The sequence below is a fragment of the Rattus rattus genome, chromosome 15 (assembly GCF_011064425.1).
Source record: "Rattus rattus isolate New Zealand chromosome 15, Rrattus_CSIRO_v1, whole genome shotgun sequence".
NCBI lineage: Eukaryota > Metazoa > Chordata > Mammalia > Rodentia > Muridae > Rattus > Rattus rattus.
In genome coordinates, this window is record NC_046168.1 from 9,036,786 (window position 1) to 9,047,721 (window position 10,936).

A 10,936-nucleotide genomic window follows, 5' to 3' on the forward strand; every position below is an offset into this window, starting at 1 on the left:
AAAAAAAAAAATATAGTAAGCACGTGCCCATCATACTGTGGCATCATCATTGTCTCATCAGAACAGCGCCTGTGTTTTCCTATCAGTTTTGCCTGTAAGGAAGCTCTTGTATCATTTCTTCCTACAGTACAAACTCTGTCATTCTGTCTATGTCCCACCATGTCTCTCCTGCTGTTGCTGCTTCCTGAGAGTGTCTATTTGCTTACCTGGGTTAATTGCTTAACAAGTCCTTCCATGCACATTTCTGTGGATGAAGGGCTCTCCTCCCCAGTGTTAAACACCAATTATTCCATGATGAGAAAAAGTCTGACAGAAATAGAATTGACATGGCTACTGAAATAGAATTTGTTCCTTTACTTAAACATGATTAACACCCAATTGAGGGTCACACATACTCATTTTCTGCTGTTTATTGCCCAAGCATAACAAGGTAGGTGAAGGTCTGTGTGTCATATGCAGACGCCGGTATGCTGATCATTAGCAGATTTGTATTTTCATTGCTACTTTCTTCATGTTATTTTCATTGGCCTCTCTGTGAGCAGATTTCACCCCGTGGTGGCACATATGAGGGTCTGTCTGCAATCGGAGCTACTGAGAGTCCTAGACAAGTCCTTTTCGCTTTTGTAGAAAGGAAGTTTTAGAAAGCCTTGTGATTTCAGAAGCCATAACAGCCTTCAGTAATCGGGTTTTGCTGCTTCTCTGCAAGCTGGTCAGCTGTTTTTCTTTCCTTTCTTCCCTGTACCAAGCCTTTGCATTGAACTGACCTGGTGTGCTTACTCCAGTGAGCACCGGGTTTGCGGTTCTTGCATTCCCTTCCCACGTACCTTTGTCATTTTGTATCTGTCTTTAATGACCTGTATTTTATTTACATGTGTGTGAATTTTTATACATTTATACACATAAGCATAATGCTTTTATTTGAACCGTTCATAGTGTGTATGATATGATGAAACTTAACTTAGTAGTACATGAAGGAATATACATGTACCATCAGCCACAGAGAAGGTATGCTCTGTAACTGCTTTCCTTGGCATCTACCTCACAAGCTCCTCGCAGATCTGGGCTTGTAGACATTTCGTGAGAGAATGAATGTGTGCTGCACACGTCCGCTCTGTGCTGTTGTCTGTGCTGTGCTGCACATGTCTGCCCTGTGCTGTTGTCTGTGCGGTTCTGCACACGTCCGCCCTGTGCTCTGCTGTCCTCGTCTGTGCTCTTCCCAAGGTTTTACCAATCAATTTTTACTTTTAGATTATTTTATGTATATGAGTGTTTTACCTGCATGCATATATATGTGCCACATGTGTGCCTGGCGCCCAAGGAGGTCAGAAGAGGGCATTAGCTCCCCCAAAACTGGAGTAAGAATGGTTGTGTGCTATCAAGTGGGTGCTGAGAACTAAACTCGGGCCCTCTTAACCACTGATCCAGCACTCCAGCTCTGTTTACAATTAATTTTTAAGTATCTGGCCAGTGTCTTATTATGATGACCCACCTCTGTGTTTAGCCTTTAATTCCCAGATTTCTTTGATCACATCCCTCAGTGAATTTCTCTGCCAAGCTGCATCTTCTCTTCTCACTTCCTGCTGGTTTTGTTTCCTATTTTCTTTCAGTATTTCAGTATCTTCTAATGTTCGATCTCTCCCTCTCCCTCTCTCTCTCCTTCTCTCAGTTTCTCTCTCTCTCTCTCTCTCTCTCTCTCTCTCTCTCTCTCTCTCTCTCTCTCTGTTGTTGGTTTTTTTGTTTGTCTGTTTTTGACAGGGTTTCCCTGTGTACCACTGGCTGTCCTAGAACTCACTTTGTAGACTAGGCTAGCCCCACACTCACTTTGTAGACTAGGCTAGCCCCACACTCACAGAGGAGTCCAACCCCCAAGGGCTGGGATTAAGGCAAGTGCCACGATGCCCAGTTGTCTTCATCTTAGGTCTCCATGCTGCTGCTCACCCTTGTCCCTGTGTGGCCAGTGCCCTGTGTGCTTTCCCATCACCCTCTGTGTGCCTTACCATGTGCCCTGAGGCATGTGCACACGAGTCCACTAAGGGATTCAATATGCACTTACTCTGTTCTACCTCCAGTACGACTTACCAACCTTTTTGAAAGAATGAAAAAAGGATAACAAGTTGCATTCTGTCAATGTACCTAACCCCACTATATTTACAATCTGGTTTCTGTCCCTCCGTCCGTGAAAATTACCAAGAGTACATTGCCATCATCAATACCATAACAGTTAATGATATTAGCCATGACGTCCCTTGGAAACCATACTTCTTGGCTGTTATGTCATTATAGACTCTTGTCTGGGATTGATTATTTTGCCTCCCTTTTCCTGTGCTGGAGATGCAGTCTAGGGCTTCACACAGGCTGGGCATGTGCTCTGCTACTGAGCACTGAGCTACATGTCCAGCCTCCTTTTCTCCTATCGCAACATCACCCTTTACCGCCTTCCAATTGTAGCTACTCGCCAAGATTCTTCCAGCCTTGGCCTCTGTACCTACCCCTAATGACCTCTTCCTGTGGATTCAGATGTCCTCTAATCGTGAGTCACCTAAGTCTGCGTTTGGGTCCAGTACTTGTCCTCGTACTGGATTCTACCAGACTGTTTGAATCTCACACTCTATGAGGAAAAAGTCAAATTCGTTATTGTTTCTTCTCACATTCTCTTTTCAGTTATTGTTGTCACAGTTATTGTAGTTACTCCAGGTTGAAACTTTTGAATGGTGTTTGAGTCTCCCCCTTCATTCTCTCTCTCTAGTGGTGAGCGGCTCTTATGGATTTTTATCTCCACTATTCTTCTCTACTAAACCATTTCTCTTTCTCATTGACTTTAAAGAACCTTGACATTTTAAGTTCAGTATCTCATCCAGAGTGAGAAGAAGCCCCCACCCCCCACCTCTGTGCTGGGAAATGAAGCATGAATAGTCTAAACCAAGCACGGTAATCCCATTCTCTGTGGATATGGACTGACTTAGAGATGGGCGTGTGATCCACTTCTGACTGACACAACATGGAGAGGCATTGGTAGAAAGTGTTCTGTAAGGGTTCTGCTCCTATGAGTAGAGAGCTCAGGGGGCCTCCCCCTCTGCTTCTTGCCCTATGGCCTCTATTTTGGAGTAACAGCAGTGAGTACCAGTGAGGCTAGAAGGGAAAGGACAAGGAGCCAGTAAGCTGACAGAGCCTGTGTCCTCTCTGATGTCATGGAGACTCTATAGTTCTGTTTGGAGACATTCATTTTCAGTCTTTCATGTAAAAAGTAATTAAATGTTTTTTTTAAATCACAGTTAATCATCATACTGATCCTTGTAACTGAATTTACATTCATATTGAGAAATTTCCAAAATTTCTCTCAGATCTTTTTTTGTTTGTTTGGTTTGTTGTGGTTTGGTTGTTTGGCTGTTTGGTTGTTTGGTTGGTTGGTTTTTCCAAGACACAGTTTCTCTGTAGCCCTGGCTGTCCTGGAACTCTTTGTAGAGTAGGCTGGCCTCAAACTCACAGAGATCCACTTGCTTCTGCTTGCCTCTGGCTCCTGCGTGCTGGGATTAAAAGTGTGGCCACCTCTGCCCAGGCCTCTCAGTCCTTTTAAAGTGTGTTATATTCCTCTTGCTTCTTCAGAGTACTTGTCTCAGTGTGCAATTCTGTAGTTGTTTGGTTACTTATTTATATCCCTACTGGATAGTACTTGAGAGGCTAGGATTCCTTACATTTTAAATTTGCTATTATATATACAGAGCCTGGCATTAAATGAACAATCAGGAAGTAATTATGGTCAGGAAGAGTAAATGAAGAAACAAGTGAATGGCAGTGGCTCCTAGGAAGTGAGCCATTCACACATCTCAGAGATAACCATGGGGGCTGAGTGGAGAGTGCTGTGTTTATTATTAATGATGTAATAGTGGGTGATTCAGACACCACACCCTGACCCTTTAACATAAGGCTGTGGAAAGGAGGAGGTTACCCCACTGGCTGAAGGCCCAGAAAATAGAAGGCTAGAGATTGGGATGAGGTCAGACATGGGAGTTGCCAGCATTTAAATAAAAGTTTAGATGTGACCTGTAGGACCAGTGTGACTTCTTACCTCAGTTCTTAATTCTTTACACTCCTCCAGTGACAAGGGAGGTGCTCAGTCATGTTTCTAATAAACTGACTAGTGTAATAACCAAACTGACGCAGGCACTTGGATGGCCATAGCTCCTAAGCTGCATTCACACGCTGATTAGTGTCCTCAGGTGACAGTAAGTGACAAATGGGGAGAGCTGAGAGCCTCACCCGCTGCCTTGAGCCCTAGGGAGGGAGGTCCTGTCTGCTAATGAACTGTCCTCTGCGATGTTCCCCTGCCTCCCCAGACTTCTCACTACTGAAAGCTCCTTGTAATTTCTTCTTGCTTAGCCCCAACCCTCAACATCCTTTTCTTTATCCTCAGTTTTATTAGCATTCGCTCCCTGGACACCTAAACTGACTCTTTAATACATCGGTGTCTTCGTAGCTCACCAATTCCTTTATTCCTTCCCCAGCAAACTTGAATCTTTGGGGAGTGAGAATGGGTAGCTCTTCACAGAGTGTGAGTCTGTGTGACTGCTTCAAGCATAAATGGTCTAGCATAAAAACTAAAATCACTGAAAATCAGAGAAGGGGGTCACCAAGAGCAGGAACTTGTTTTCTATATTTCGTTTTTTTTTTTTTAATTTTTCTTCTACTGAGTATGTTTTATTTTTGTAATTAATTAAAATTTAAAACAGTAATAAAACAAAGCAGAGTGGACCTGGGAGATTTCTCTATCTAAATGTTTCAAGAGCCAAAATACCTGGAAATGCTGGATTAAATACTTAAATGTTTCTTTACACGCTCAATTCAGTAGTCAGGAAATGGTAGGACAGTATCCTTGCATAACTTCAGGGGAAATTAGTAACATCAAACCTCTATGTGATAGCTCTGAAAGAAAGTACAGAAATTCTAAATTCAAATAAACCTTAAGTCCTAGTAGGCACAGAACACGGAGCAGTGCAGTAGACAGTGCCTGAGGGACATGGCCATCCCCGAGTGGCTGCACACGGCCAGCTTCAGCTCAAAAGTCACAGTAGAAAAAAGTTAAGGCTTCTGAATGAGAGAACAGAAAGTGACGTCCTCTAGTCAGAAGGAGTTGTTCACACGGCTTTGACTACAGAGAGAAATATTCCTGCCGAAGTTCTTCACCCAGGACAGCTCTGGAACACACTCGTGTGAAAACCACCTTCCTTTTATATTCTGAAACCCCAGACCACGACACTATGGCTGTTTCAGTTTCTTCCTGTAATTACACATCTCCTGGCTGCGTTTTGAGCTATTATTGTTAGATGTAACCCATGTGGTTCTAGGGGCTTCCTGCCTGTACCTTGTGTCCTTAGTTAGAAGTCTTGGCCCCTGTGGAAGTTACTTTTGTCTTAAAGTCTGTTTGATGTTAATACATCTACTAACCTTGTATTTTCTTGGGTGTATCTTTTCTATCTCTTTCAGTCTTCATTAATACTATATTTTCTACATATCTTTTATTATGCAGCATATAGTTAAACTTTGTATGTGTGGATATGTGTATGTGGTATGTCTTAGTTACTTTTCTATCGCTGTGAAGACACACCATGACCAAGTCAACATATCAAGGAAGGCATTCCATTGGGGACTTGCTTATAGTTTTAGAGGGTGAGTCCATGACCATTCAGGCAGGCAGGCAGGCAGGCAGGCAGGCAGGCAGGCAGGCAGGCAGGCAGGCACTGTAGCAGGCACTAAAAGCTTTTATACTGATTTGCAAGTTGAAAGCAGAGAAACAGAGTGACTGGGCTTTTGAAACCTCCAAGTTCATCCTAGTGACACAGCTCCCCCAAGAAGGCCACACCTCCTAATCTTCTGAAAAGTTACAGCAGGTGTGAGGTCTAAGGATTCCAACATATGAGCCTAAGGACCATTCTCATTTAAATGACTACATGGCATATATATGTTTGTGCACATGTGTGTACTCATTCTTATACCTGCGGGGGGCGGGGCACGCTGGGGGTTTGATCATTGTTTCTACCTCAGGGGTTCTCTATTTTTATTTTAAAAATTGATTTATTTTGTCTGCATGCATGTTTTGCCTGCATTTATATGTGTGTCACATGCATGCCTGGTGCTCATGGAAGTCAGGCGAGGGCTTTGGAACCCCTAGAACTGGAGTGACGCAGTTGTGATGCTGGGGACTGAACGTGACAAGTGCTCTTCACTGTGGAGCCATCTTCCAGCTCTCCACTTTATTTTTTGAGGCAGTGTCTCATGTAGGCCAGGTATCTTAAATAACTGTAGCTGAGGATGGCCGCTGAAGTCTGGCCCACAAACATATAAGAAGCACATTGCCAGTTTGTAACTGTGCCTTCTGGGGCAGTTAGCTTCACATTTAGAACGTTTTTATTCATATCTAATTGTCAGCAAATTTCATCATTATCTGTCCAAGTATGGTTTGTTTTAATTTGTCCTCTCTGGCTCTCGGTGTGCTGTTTTAAACCACAGACTTGAGCTATGGAAATTTTCTGGTTTATTACCAGTACTATGTGGTTCATTGGCTCTCCCCCACATTCTCTATTTGCAGATGATATTAGGCCATCTGTTTCTAACATCTCTCAAGTGTTCTTTTTTTTTCTCTTTTTCCCATGTCAGATGGATAATGTGCTGACATCATGACAAAATTTGAGGCGACACATCTCACACAGTGGCTGAAAACCCGCTCATTACACTTAGAAAACGCAAGAGGGTCTCTTCCTAAGTGTCTTTGTTTTTGTCTTCATGGATGATTCTTGAGTGGGTTTAATATGTTTATCATGGCCATGAAATTTTTAGTATTAGATGACTGTATTTTTCATTTCTAGGAGTTTCCTGCTAATTATTGCTTTAATTGAATTGAAAATCTCATATGTAGCATTTTGATTATTGTTCAATTGAAATTATTTAAATTTTAATTGTGGTTTCTTTGGTTCATATGAAATTATATTTCTGAATTTCCAAATATAGTGGAAAGTTTTTTTTTTTTTTTTTTTTTTACTGTTATAAAAGATTTAATTTGGGGCTGGCTTACAGTTTCAGAGGTTTAGGAAGCATGGCAGAATGCAGGCAGACTTGCTGCTGGAGGAGCCAAGAGGTCTGTATCTGGATCCACAGACAGCAGAAGGAGACTGGATTCCACGCTGGACAGAGCTTGTGAATTGGAGACCTCAAAGCCTGCCCTGCCCCCACAGTGACACACCTCCTCCAACAAGGCCACACTTTCTAATAGTACCACTCCCGATAGAGCAAGCATTCAGACACATGAGTGTATGGGAGGCATACCTATTTAAACCGCCATATTCACTCCTGGGCCCTATAGTGGAAAGTTTATAGTCACTATTTTTGTTATGAATATTGAGACTGTAGCCAGAAAAGTGCCCTTAATTATTAGACATTTGAAAGAAGTGGGGATCTTCTATATGGTTAATTTTCTGTTGTGGTTTGGATTAATGCCCCCTAAAGGTCTGTGTATTAGAAAGGCTTGGGTCGGGGGCTGGAGAGATGGCTCAGCGGTTAAGAGCACTGACTGCTCTTCCAGAGGTCCTGAGTTCAAATCCCAGCAACCACATGGTGGCTCACAACCATCTATAATAAAAGTCTTTAGAAAGGCTTGGGTTGCAAGATAGCACTCTTTGGAGATAGCCCCTAGGGGAGGGGCGCTAAGAGGTAATGCTATTGAGGTATTCCCTGGAATTGGATTATGCCTGCGTCCTAGCTTATGAATTTAGTGGTTTGCTCCAGTATGTGTGACTTGTGCTCACCAGGAACTGGGAGCAATGGGCTGGGACCCTAGAATTATGAATCAAAAAATATTCCTTTTCTCTTTATAAATTGGCTCCCTCAGATATTTCATTAGAGTAATGTGAAGCTGACTAATATAATAAATACTCTTCTTCTGTAAATGTTCTCAATATATGTGCACAAAAAGAATGTGCATTTAGTTCTCCGAGAACACATAACCCGCTTCCTTCCACTATGTTAAGACTTGGTGATAGTACAGAAACAATATGCATTCATGCAGACCACAGTTCATATTGTGAAGTCTGATCCTTCTTACCCTGGCTCACAGAACTGGTACAGCAGCAAGCCCACCCCCCACCCCCACTCACATTCCGACTTACCTGTTTGTTTAGAAGAATAGGGGTAACAAATACATTTCTAAGTTTAGAAGGGGGTTGCTGAAATGTAAGCCCGTCATAAGTCAATACCTATATACATGTTATACATATATGTATCCATGTGGATATATGTTCACATATTTATTATGTACCTTACTGTGTTAGAGATGCACATATGTGAGGTGTCAAACTTCATTTTGTTTCTCTAAAAATGTCACGCCTCCTCCTCCATCTAATTTTGAGAGTTCCTCCAGAAGTTTGTATTATTTTGTATGACTATATGTGTTGTGACTTCATTGTGACTAAGACATATTTCCTTCTTAAAATTTGTTAAACTTATTCATTCTGAATTTGTTTTTTTCATCTTTCCAGACTGTTCTCAGCAATCTCTCAAATACTCTCTGCTGTCTCTCTTATTCCTGGGGCTCCAACCCACTGTACGTTGGGCTTTCTTACTTGGTTGTCCTGGGTTCTAATCTGTGGCCTAGTTTCTTTCTATGTCACATCTCCGCTAAAGTCTAGATAATTTTCTGTAGCTCATTTTTCTGTTTACCTACATTCCCCATGCTGTGTCAAGTCTACTAAGGAATCTGTCCATTAAATATTTAGCCAAGGGCTTATAATTCTAATCTTAGAAGTTTTGTTTCTGTTAGTTAAAATCTGGTGTGTGTGTGTGTGTGCGTGTGTGTGTGTGTTTCACAGACTCATGTTCACTGTGCACGCATGCAGGGCTGCCTGTATGGAGGACAGTGTTTGTGCCTGTGCTCTGGCTGTAGCCCATGTGCAGCTGCTGTTTGCACCGCAGTGTCTTCCCTCTGGTGTTTGTTTGTTCCTTTCTACTCATGTTTTGTTTGCTTGCTTGCTTTTGTCCTTTTGATGTTTTGAGACAGTCTGGATCTATAGTTTAGGCTGTCCCTGAAACCTTAAACTCACTATATAGCCCAAGGCGGCCTCAAACTTGCAGCCGTTCCTTAATTGGTATTATAGCCTGAGCCACCACACATGACCTACTCATTGTTTATAGAATCATTTGAGTCCAGCGAGGAAATTCCTCCTTTTGGAAAAGATTGATATCTCCTGGCAGGTACCTAGAATTATTAATAATCCATCTCACACAAAGCCCACAGCTCAACACGTTCTCAGCTCATCCCAGGTTCTCAGGGATGTCAGGTAACATGGTGGCTAGACTGAAACTTGAACTCCGGTCTGGTTCTGTGCTTTTCACCCATTCTTCGTGCCTCTGTGTGCAGTTCTTGTTTACGTGGTTGCTCTGATTCCTGTTAACGGGACCCACGCATTAAACTCCTAGGGTAAAGGGGGGAAGATTCCCACGTTGGGAAGCAGCTTGACTTTGGCATAGTTGCTTTTCTCTACACAAGTGAGCAAAGCCAAAGTCAGTTTCAGTGATTCTGACTCCCAGACCTCAGTAGCTTTTCTCTTTCTCAGCTTTTGCTCTAATGGTTCCTGCTTTTCTTTTTTTGAGACAGGATCTTGTTTATGTAGTTCAGGCTAACCTCAGATGTTAACCTTCTGTGTTAGCACCTGTAGGATGAGAAATTTTGTTGCTTTTTTATGCTATTGAGAAGATTTTTTTGAGGGAGCTGTGTAACAAGACCTTATTTGGAATGCATAAAAAGCAAATCTTTAAATTTTTTGAGGTTAAAACTTCAAAATTATATAGCTATAATAACTTGAAGTCTTAACTTTAAAAATATAATTATATTTTTTGCATCTTACCTCTCTTCTCTCTCCTCTCTCCTCTCTCCAAACCTTTCCATGCTACCCACCCGCCTTGTTGAGAGGATTAAAAGATATATACCATGTTTGTTCCCAAAAGGTAGGTGTGTCTGAATGTTATTGGAAATAGCTGCTGACTGTCGATAGAAACAGACAAAACCCAAATAAGCAAAAATCAAACCCTTACTGAAGTCTTAAATGCTTAAAACAAGGTCAGGCCTTCCCCCTTTCTACTATAGTGAGCCTAACACATGCTTTCATTTATAGCTGTGTATTTAATGATAAGGCATGCTGCTGGCATTTAATTAATTGTATTGTGTGTGATATATATATGTATATGTATATGTATATATATATACACATGTATTTATATTTGCTTAGATAGGTATGATAAAATGTGTGTTGTGTGTGTATCAATTTCATTAGCAATTTATAGTGAATTTTGTTTCCTTCCCCGTCTATTCAGATGGTCATGGAATATACTTCTGTGGCAACTTTTTGATGAGCTTACTTATATGTCACTTAATAGAGCATCGCCCCTACATTTTTGTAATGTATATTCTTGGTCATTGTGTTTTAATCACTACTTAACAAATTACTATAAAAATGGACAGGTATGACACCAAGGTCTCTGTGAGTTAGAAGTCCACATATGATTTAACATATATGTCCTTTGCACTTCTGTAGCCCAGTGCATCTGTCGCCTGGGACTTGAGTCTTATGTGGTACCTAACTGGGAAGCATCTTCCTCTGAGCGCGTGTGATTGTGAGCAGAATTTAGTTCTTTACAGGTTGTCAGACAGAAGGTCCTTCAGCTCCTCGTCACATGGCCACCTCAATAAATGGCTCACACCGTTCCAGGAGGGAGTGAAAGTATTTGCTGGAGAAACCCAATGGCCTGGGTTTGATCTCCAGAGCCCATGGTGGAAGGAAAGAACCAGCTCCTAAAAGCTCTCCTTTGCTTGTCACATGCATTTGCTTGGTTAACTACTCACATGCACACTTAAAACATTAAAAACAACACTAAGGGGCTGGAGAGATGGCTC

The 10,936-nt window shown here is 41.9% G+C and overlaps 1 non-coding gene across 1 annotated transcript; it reads right to left on the reverse strand.

Moving 5' to 3' along the window:
* Positions 1 to 6,645: 6,645 nt before the first annotated feature.
* LOC116885074 lies at positions 6,646 to 6,747 on the reverse strand. Its single transcript, XR_004385948.1, has one exon. It is a non-coding gene; the product is annotated as a small nucleolar RNA U13 (small nucleolar RNA).
* Between the last annotated feature and the right edge of the window lie 4,189 nt (positions 6,748 to 10,936).